This window comes from Musa acuminata, chromosome BXJ1-9 (genome assembly GCF_036884655.1).
Source record: "Musa acuminata AAA Group cultivar baxijiao chromosome BXJ1-9, Cavendish_Baxijiao_AAA, whole genome shotgun sequence".
In the NCBI taxonomy this organism is placed as follows: Eukaryota; Viridiplantae; Streptophyta; class Magnoliopsida; order Zingiberales; family Musaceae; genus Musa; species Musa acuminata.
In genome coordinates, this window is record NC_088335.1 from 32,567,837 (window position 1) to 32,576,160 (window position 8,324).

The following is an 8,324-nucleotide window of genomic DNA, read 5'->3' on the forward strand; positions in this document are numbered from 1 at the left end:
TTCTTTCTGGTCACACCAGTGTAGAGAACTGGCTTCTCTTTCTTAATAGTACTCTCTGCCTCCCTCAACATATTGAGGAGCTCTAGGAGAGTCACCTCAAGCTTGTTCATATTAAAATTCATTATGAACTATGAAAAGGAATCTGGTAGGGACTGAAGCACAATGTCCACACACAAGTTATCCTCTAGGACCATTCCTAGACCTGTGAGTTTCTCTATCCACTCAATCATCTTTAGGACATGGATCTGAACCGGTGTCCCCTCAGTCATCCTAGCGCGGAAAAGGCTCTTGGATATCTCATATCGTTGAGTCCTTCCCTGTTCCTCAAACAATTTGTGGACATGTAGGAGAATGGATCTGGCATCCATCTTTTCATGTTGTCTCTGTAACTCTGGAGTCATAGAGCCCAACATATAGCACTGAGCAAGAGTGGAGTCATCAATGTACTTCACGTAGCGAGCGATCTCATCCTCGCTTGCCCCTTCTTAAGGGCGTAGGCATCACTGTATCAAGGACGTACACGATTTTCTCTGCTGTGAGAACAATTCTCAAGTTATGGAGCCAATCCGTATAATTTGGACCAGTGAGGCGGTTGACATCAAGTATGCCACGTAAGGGATTTGAAAGCGACATTTTCTAAAAATAAAGATGCAGCAGAAATGAATAACATGCAGATTTTGCAAGAAATAAACTATCAAGATATGGACTTCTATCTTAATGCGCTCCCACTATTTTACTAACGAGTCACGCGACACCCTCAACACGTGAAACGGAAGTCTCCGGCAGACTTCTAGTGGGGATCAGGATCCAATCAGGGTCTTAGTGTAACCTCGAGGGACTCGACCAATCACACTAAGCCTAAAAGGTAGGCAACTCTTACCAATCACAACTCCTTGTGATTCCCGTCCTGTTCGGCCTCCGAATCACCATGGCCTCGAGGGACTCGACCAACCATGATGCTCGATTAAGTCAACACCTTCGTTACAAGATGAGTCTGATTTGATGATATACCCTCGAGGGACTCGACCAAGTATACCATGCCCTCAGGTCACCGGTGACATCTCTATGTCGTAAGAAAGATAGCGAATCGCGATATAGGTGAGTCTCGAGGGACTCGACCAACTCAACCTACACCGGGAATCGGTTCCTACTCATAACGATGGAAGGCCACGTGGGTCAATCTAATTGCCTCACGTTTACCGACTTAATATTATCGAGAGATGTTTCTATGATTTGGTCTCCTAATATGACATGTCACACATATACATATTTAATATATATCTACATCGCATGCAAATATATATACATATCTAGTATGTGTATAAGCAATCACACCAGATGATCATGGACCACAACCTAATATGATTAGGCCCGAGCCAGTAGGCCTAATCACTCACATCAAGATCTATGTGTGCAACGGTGCATCTCCATACCCTGTGATCGTCCATCTCGTCCTCGTCGGTTCCGTCGACATCTTGATGCATCTCCATGCATCACGATCGTCCGTCTCGTGGGTCCCGCTATCGCATCCACGCTCCCACTGCGCCTCCTCGTGTGATTACAACTTAATCATAGGCACGCAGGCCCGACAATAAACGAGAAATATAATGGAGGTTCGCAGACCTCAATAACAATAATCACAAGTACACACATCACACGGTCCATGATCATCCGTCCACACATCATACATCACATGTATAAATAATCATCATCATGTAGGACTACTAGATAATAATAAAAATAATAATCAACTAAACCTTTTAATTAATTAATATTTTTTGAAATCAGGGACATGTAGGGAATTTCTCAATTCCTAAGGATATTTTCGTAATTTGGACAAAAGACAGAAACTGGAATTTCTCAAATTCCGAGGGGCAAAACTGTCTTTTTTCAGAAAACCCTAATGCCCTTTCCCCTTTTCGCTGCTGCCGCCGCCGCCACCCTGCCGGCGGCGGCCTGTGCGGCGGGGCGAGGGCACTGCCCTCGCCTGCAGGCGGCACGCCCTCTGGCGGCGATGTCGCTGCGGGTGGGCTCCCCTTTCGGGCGCCGCTGCCTCCGCAGGCGGTGCTGTCCCGCCGGGCGGCCGCCCCTGTGGGGGGGTTTCGCTTGCGGGAGCAGCGGCAGCAGGCGTCGCGCGTCGCTGCCCTGCGGCGGCAGGCGTCACGCGTCGCTGCCCTACGGCGGCAGGCGCCGCTTCCTTTCGGCGGCAGGCGCCGCTGCCTTGCGGCGCCTCTGCCCGTGGGTTGCCAGCCCCGCCGGCAGTAAGCCTGCTGCAAGCAGGCCGCCGGCCGGCTGCTGCAGGCACAGCGCTTGCGCATGCGCCGGCGCTGTGCTGCCTGGCTGCGGCTGCGGCTACCGCTGTAGGTGGCTGCAGGCATGCAGATCGAGGGCAGCAACTGTTGCTGCCCTTCCTTGCTTTTGCGTCAACGATTTTGACGTCAAAATTCTTCCTAAAGACAATACACGCAGTTCAAAACCAATCATTCGCACGAACAACCTGGCTCTGATACCACTGTTGGGAATTCATTGGGGGGCGACATCAGATATGAGCAGCGGAAGAACAAGAAAACAAAAATCCCCGATTCCCAAAAAGATGTTCGTCGTCGTGCGAAGATTGATGCGCAAAAATCCGCAAAACACAAAACTGCGTATAGAGATTGTGTTACCTAGGGAGATCGTATATCCCTGTTTCTTTGCAGATCCTTAGGAGAGGGTGAAGGAGGTCAAGCGTCCTCCTCTCTAGCGGTGATCCACACAGTAGGGTTGCGACGACGCTCCTCAAAACTCCAGGCCTACTCTAAGATGGAGAGGGAGAGGAGAATAGGAAAGGCAAGCAAAGACTCTAGCCTATGAGGCTGTGAATCCCTCCTATTTATAGAGATCCCGTGTCAAACCCTAATGGATCCTTCCTTAGTGGGTATTGGATCTGCATCCAATAAGACAAGGGCTCCGTCGGATATCTCATATCCGAACCTCTACTCATCGCAATGCCTACCATATGTGTGTGACCCTCTAGGCCCAATATCGAGCTGGCCGTGAGTCATACCTGTCAGAACTCCTTCTGACTGAGTGAATTATTATCTCTGTAATAATTCACTTGACTCATCGACTACGGACGTACTAGGCCACTATGCCGTAGTCCCCAGATGATACAGGGGAATCCAATCCATTGGACCTGTCTATCCTCAGTTACCATGTACCTATAATCCCTCATCCATCTAATATCCCAGAGACCGTATAACGAGCATGGTGTTGTCAGACCCATACGGTTTCTACTCGAGTCTCGCTCTAATCGGATTCTCCCGGAGAACTCTTTCTCTCTCAACCCGAATGACCCTGGCCAGGGATTTGTCTAAGCAAGAACACATGGGATATTCCTCTCATGACGCCGAGAGTGGATGATCCTCTGTCGACACTCAATAGCCCTCGTAAGGTCGACTACCACTCCCAATGACCAGCTGTACTAGATCTGGGGACAGCCATACCTATAAGTCTGGTATCAAAGAGTGGAGCACTCATATAGGACATCCTTGGTGTCTCAAGTTTAAGGACCAGATACACCACTAGGACTACGGAATCGCTGTCTGACAATAAGGCATCATCAACCATCCAGCATTCCGTAAGCGGATCAATCAGTGAACTCATTCTCCAATGAGCACCTGTACTATATCCCTAGTGTTCCTACACGAGCAGCTATGAGACCAGCTGCATCCATCATATGGACGGGTATACAGCACACTAGTCTATTCGGTTATCACGATGTCCTTTTCGAGTAACCTATGACCAGGATTATTTAGGATATGTGTTTAAAGGTGAATCGATCTCATTATCGTGATCTCATCACGATCTGATTCCCATTGCACAAATCCAAGGACATCACAATATATATATGCACATATGCAATTGTTATAAAGTGATATACGCCAAAATATAATAAGCAAAAAGATTATGTATCAAGTCACACGTGCCATCACTCACGTGATTGGCTTGCTGGGCACCTATGACTAGCAGGAACAACAAAACGTACATGTGCCTTTACGAGTCAATATGATGCAAGCAATAATCTTTCACAATTGTATTCAGATTTGATAGAAAATGAAAGTAAGAGTACACACGGATTCCAAGTCATATATAGCTCAATTCAAATAAGAAGGTTAGTTGAATTCAATATCCAAAGGAATGAAACTGGGATAGGCACATATCGAAAGCAAATGCGGAATAATGGGATATACATGTGCCTATATAAGTCAATATGATATAGCATAAACGTTACACAATATGTTTCAAAAATGTAAATAACTTATAAACAAGAGCAAACTAGAATTCAAGCATTAATATAAACCTCAATTGAGTGAAGGAAACTAAATGAAATCTATTTTTAAATGAATAAAAACAGAATATACGAAACCGACCAAAGCTCGATTTCTAATAGAGTTCGAGAGGCACATTGAACAAATACTTCAGATTATCAATTATGCTCCAATACCCACAAGAAAGCTATTATCAAAAGATATATCAATCTATTTTCTGATGAAATAAGTTTCGTACGAATCAAGGTTTCCAACAAAGAGTTACCATTGATTTAGTAATCTAAGGTCAAAAACAAAATCACTGTTTTGCAGAATTCATAGGGTCGGATTCAATAGATAATAGGATAGGCATTTGAATTCCAAATTTTTCAATCTATATATTAAAAGAAAGATCTACAAGTCTAGTTTCAAATGAAGTATTTTGGTACTAATCAGAATTTCTAACAGGGACTTATAGGAATTTTAGTATTTAAAGGTCAGAAATTTTGATCCCTATTTTGCAGCATCCATAGGCTCATTTGAAACAGAAGTTTAGGTAAGTATTCGGTGTCCAAAATTTTCAATATTAGCATCAAAAGAAAGATATAAGAGTATAATTTCAAATGAATAAGGTCCTGCCTAAATCCATGTTTGGTGCTAAAAATTATGGCTAAAACAATCTATAGGGGTTAGTTTACCGAAATATTCTAGATCCATGGTTTTGTGTAAATATCAGGTTCTAAGCAGAAATCTTTCAGATTATTCAGAATTAATATGAGAATAGAGACTAATATTTCTATAGGATAGGATTAGAACACTTGCCTTTGAGAATTATGACCCCAAATGGGAAGATTTGAGCAAAAAAAACCCCAAAGCCCCAAATTTCTCTTCTTCTTCTTTCTCTCTTCCTTTGTTCTTCCACGCAGCTGGCCTTCTCTAGTTCCTTCAGAATGAAGGCAGAGAGGCTTAAGCAGTGGAATTTGTAATTTTATATATTTTATAGTTTAGTCCTTGCATTATTATATTTACGATTAGGTCCTCAGGGTTTACATATAGGTCCTCAGATTTCTTTTTTTTTTCTCTTTAAATAGATCTTCAAATCTTATGAATAAGTTCGCAGATTTATACTTTGGCTCTTTTATTAAATTTAAAATGGATTCTTACATTACAACTAGAAATTTATACGAAAATTTAGAAATGAGGGATTTTACAAAGGCTCGACCACCTGCACGTAGCACCCAACCGCTTGAGACCAGTGGTGAATCTCATATTTTGATGATGAAACTAATTGATAATTATATTTATGTTTTAATCTACGTTTTGAGTGACGCAAGATGCTTCGATCAGGATGAGATAATTAAAGTAGGAAAAATCGTATTGTGCCGGAGGAACATGTCAGAAGATTGGACGTCGGGCCGATGGATCAGTCGACGTATCGACAGAAGGCTTCGGGCCGTGGACTTGGGCATCGGGCCAAGAAGAGCGGGTATTACTGTTAGGATCGAGAGCACTAAGAGGGGGGGGGGGTGAATTAGAGCAGCGGAAAACTTTCTGCGATTAAAACGAAACTGCGTTCGAACGATAAAAACAATTTCTGTGTGAAAGTCGATTCTAAGCAAGATTAAAGTCAATCTATGCAGGCAGTTTGCAGCTATGATGAAAACCAAAATATAGGCGCAAACTGAAATCCAACGTTCGTACGAAGAAACTGATTTACGTCTATATGATGATTCGTAAATCACTTGATTAGGCAAGATGCAGTTTAAGCAAGAGTATAAAGGCAGTTTGCAGTTATGGTAAAGATCAAAACGTAAACGCAAACTGAAATATGATGATCGTACAAAAAAGTAGATTTACGTCTAAACGCTGATTCGGAAAGTGAAAGGATTGAAATCCGATCGTAAAAGCGCAGAAAGCAGTAAGCTTCAGAGAAGGTTTGCAGTAAAGATAATATGCTCAAAGTAAATGCAAACCGAGATTTAGAGTGGTTCGATCAATCTTGACCTACTCCACTTTTGGCTTCCTCCACCGACGAGGTCACCGACGTCAACTAGAGGCCTTCCTTCAATAGGCGAAGGCCAACCACCCTTTTACAGTTTTAATCATTTTGACGGGCTTAGGAGACAACCCTTACAGAAATTTTCTCTCCTCTCTTTACAACTTTGAACTTGGAAGAACAAAGGGAGAAGAACTTTGGGCTTTACAACAATTTTGAGCTTAAAGAATCACAGAAAAGGATCAAGATTTCGGTGTTAAATTACTGCCTTTCAGTGCTGAATGAGTGGGGTATTGATAGGCCCCAATCCAGTTCAAATTTGGAGCTCAAAATTGTCAATTCTCGGAATTCCTGGATCAGGCGGTTGCACCTCCTGATTGGAGCGGTTGCACCGCTTGGCAGAGCTCGAAGACTGAGCCTCTAGGTGGTGCTACCTCTGTCAGGGGAGGTTGCACCTCCTGACAGAGCTCGAAGACCGAGCTCAGGCAGTTGCACCTCCTGACTGAGGCGGTTGCACCGCCTGGCAGAGCTCGAAGACTGAGCTCAGGCGATGCCACCTCTTGTTAAGGGAGGTTGCACCGCCCAGTCTCGCTCGAAGACTGAGCCCCAGGCGGTGCCACCTCCTGGCTGGGGCGGTTGCACCGCCCAGTCTCCTTGGGAGACTTAGCCCAGGCGGTGCTACTGCTAGTCATAAGTGCCCAGCAAGCCAATCACGTGAGTGATGGCACGTGTGACTTGATACAGAATCTTTTTGCTTATTATATTTTGGCGTATATCACTTTATAACTATTGCATAAATGCATATATATTGTGATGTCCTTGGATTTGTGCAATGGGAATTGGATCGTGATGAGATCACGATAATGAGATCGATTCACCTTTAAACACATATCCTAAATAATCCCGGTCATAGGTTACTCGAGAGGGACATCGTGATAACCGGATAGACTGGTGTGCTGTATACCCGTCCATATGATGGATGCAGCTGGTCTCATAGCTGCTCGTGTAGGGACACTAGGGATACAGTACAGGTGCTCATTGGAGAATGAGTTCACTGATTGATCCGCTTACGGAATGCTGGATGGTTGATGATGCCTTATTGTCAGACAACAATTCCGTAGTCCTAGTGGTGTATCTGGTTCTTAGACTTGAGACACCAAGGATGTCCTGTATGAGTGCTCCACTCTTTGATACCAGACTTATAGGTTTGGCTGTTCCCAGATCTAGTACAGCTGGTCATTGGGAGTGGTAGTCGACCTTACGAGGGCTATTGAGTGTCGATAGAGGATCATCCACTCTCGGTATCATGAGAGGAATATCCCATGTGTTCTTGCTCAGACAAATCCCTGGCCAGGGTCATTCGGGTTGAGAGAGAAAGAGTTCTCCGGGAGAATCCGATTAGAGCGAGACTCGAGTAGAAACCGTATGGGTCTGACAGCATCATGCTCGATATACGGTCTCTGGGATATTAGATGGATGAGGGACTATAGGTACATGGTAACTGAGGACAGACAGGTCCAATGGATTGGATTCCCCTGTATCGTCTGGGGACTACGGCGTAGTGGCCTAGTACTTCCGTAGTCGATGAGTCGAGTGAATTATTACAGAGATAATAATTCACTTAGTTAGAAGGAGTTCTGACAGGTATGACTCACGGCCAGCTCGATATTGGGCCTAGAGGGTCACACACATATGGTAGGCATTGCGATGAGTAGAGGTTCGGATATGAGATATCCGACGGAGCCCTTGTCTTATTGGATGCAGATCCAATACCCACTAGGGAAAGGACCCATTAGGGTTTTGACACGGGATCTCTATAAATAGGAGGGATTCACAGCCTCATAGGCTAGAGTCTTTGCTTGCCCTTCCTATTCTCCTCTCCCTCTCCACCTCAGAGTAGGCCTGGAGTTTTGAGGAGCGTCGTCGCAACCCTGCTGTGTGGATCACCGCTAGAGAGGAGGACGCTTGACCTCCTTCACCCTCTCCTAAGGATCTGCAAGGAAACAGGGATATACGATCTCCCTAGGTAACACAATCTC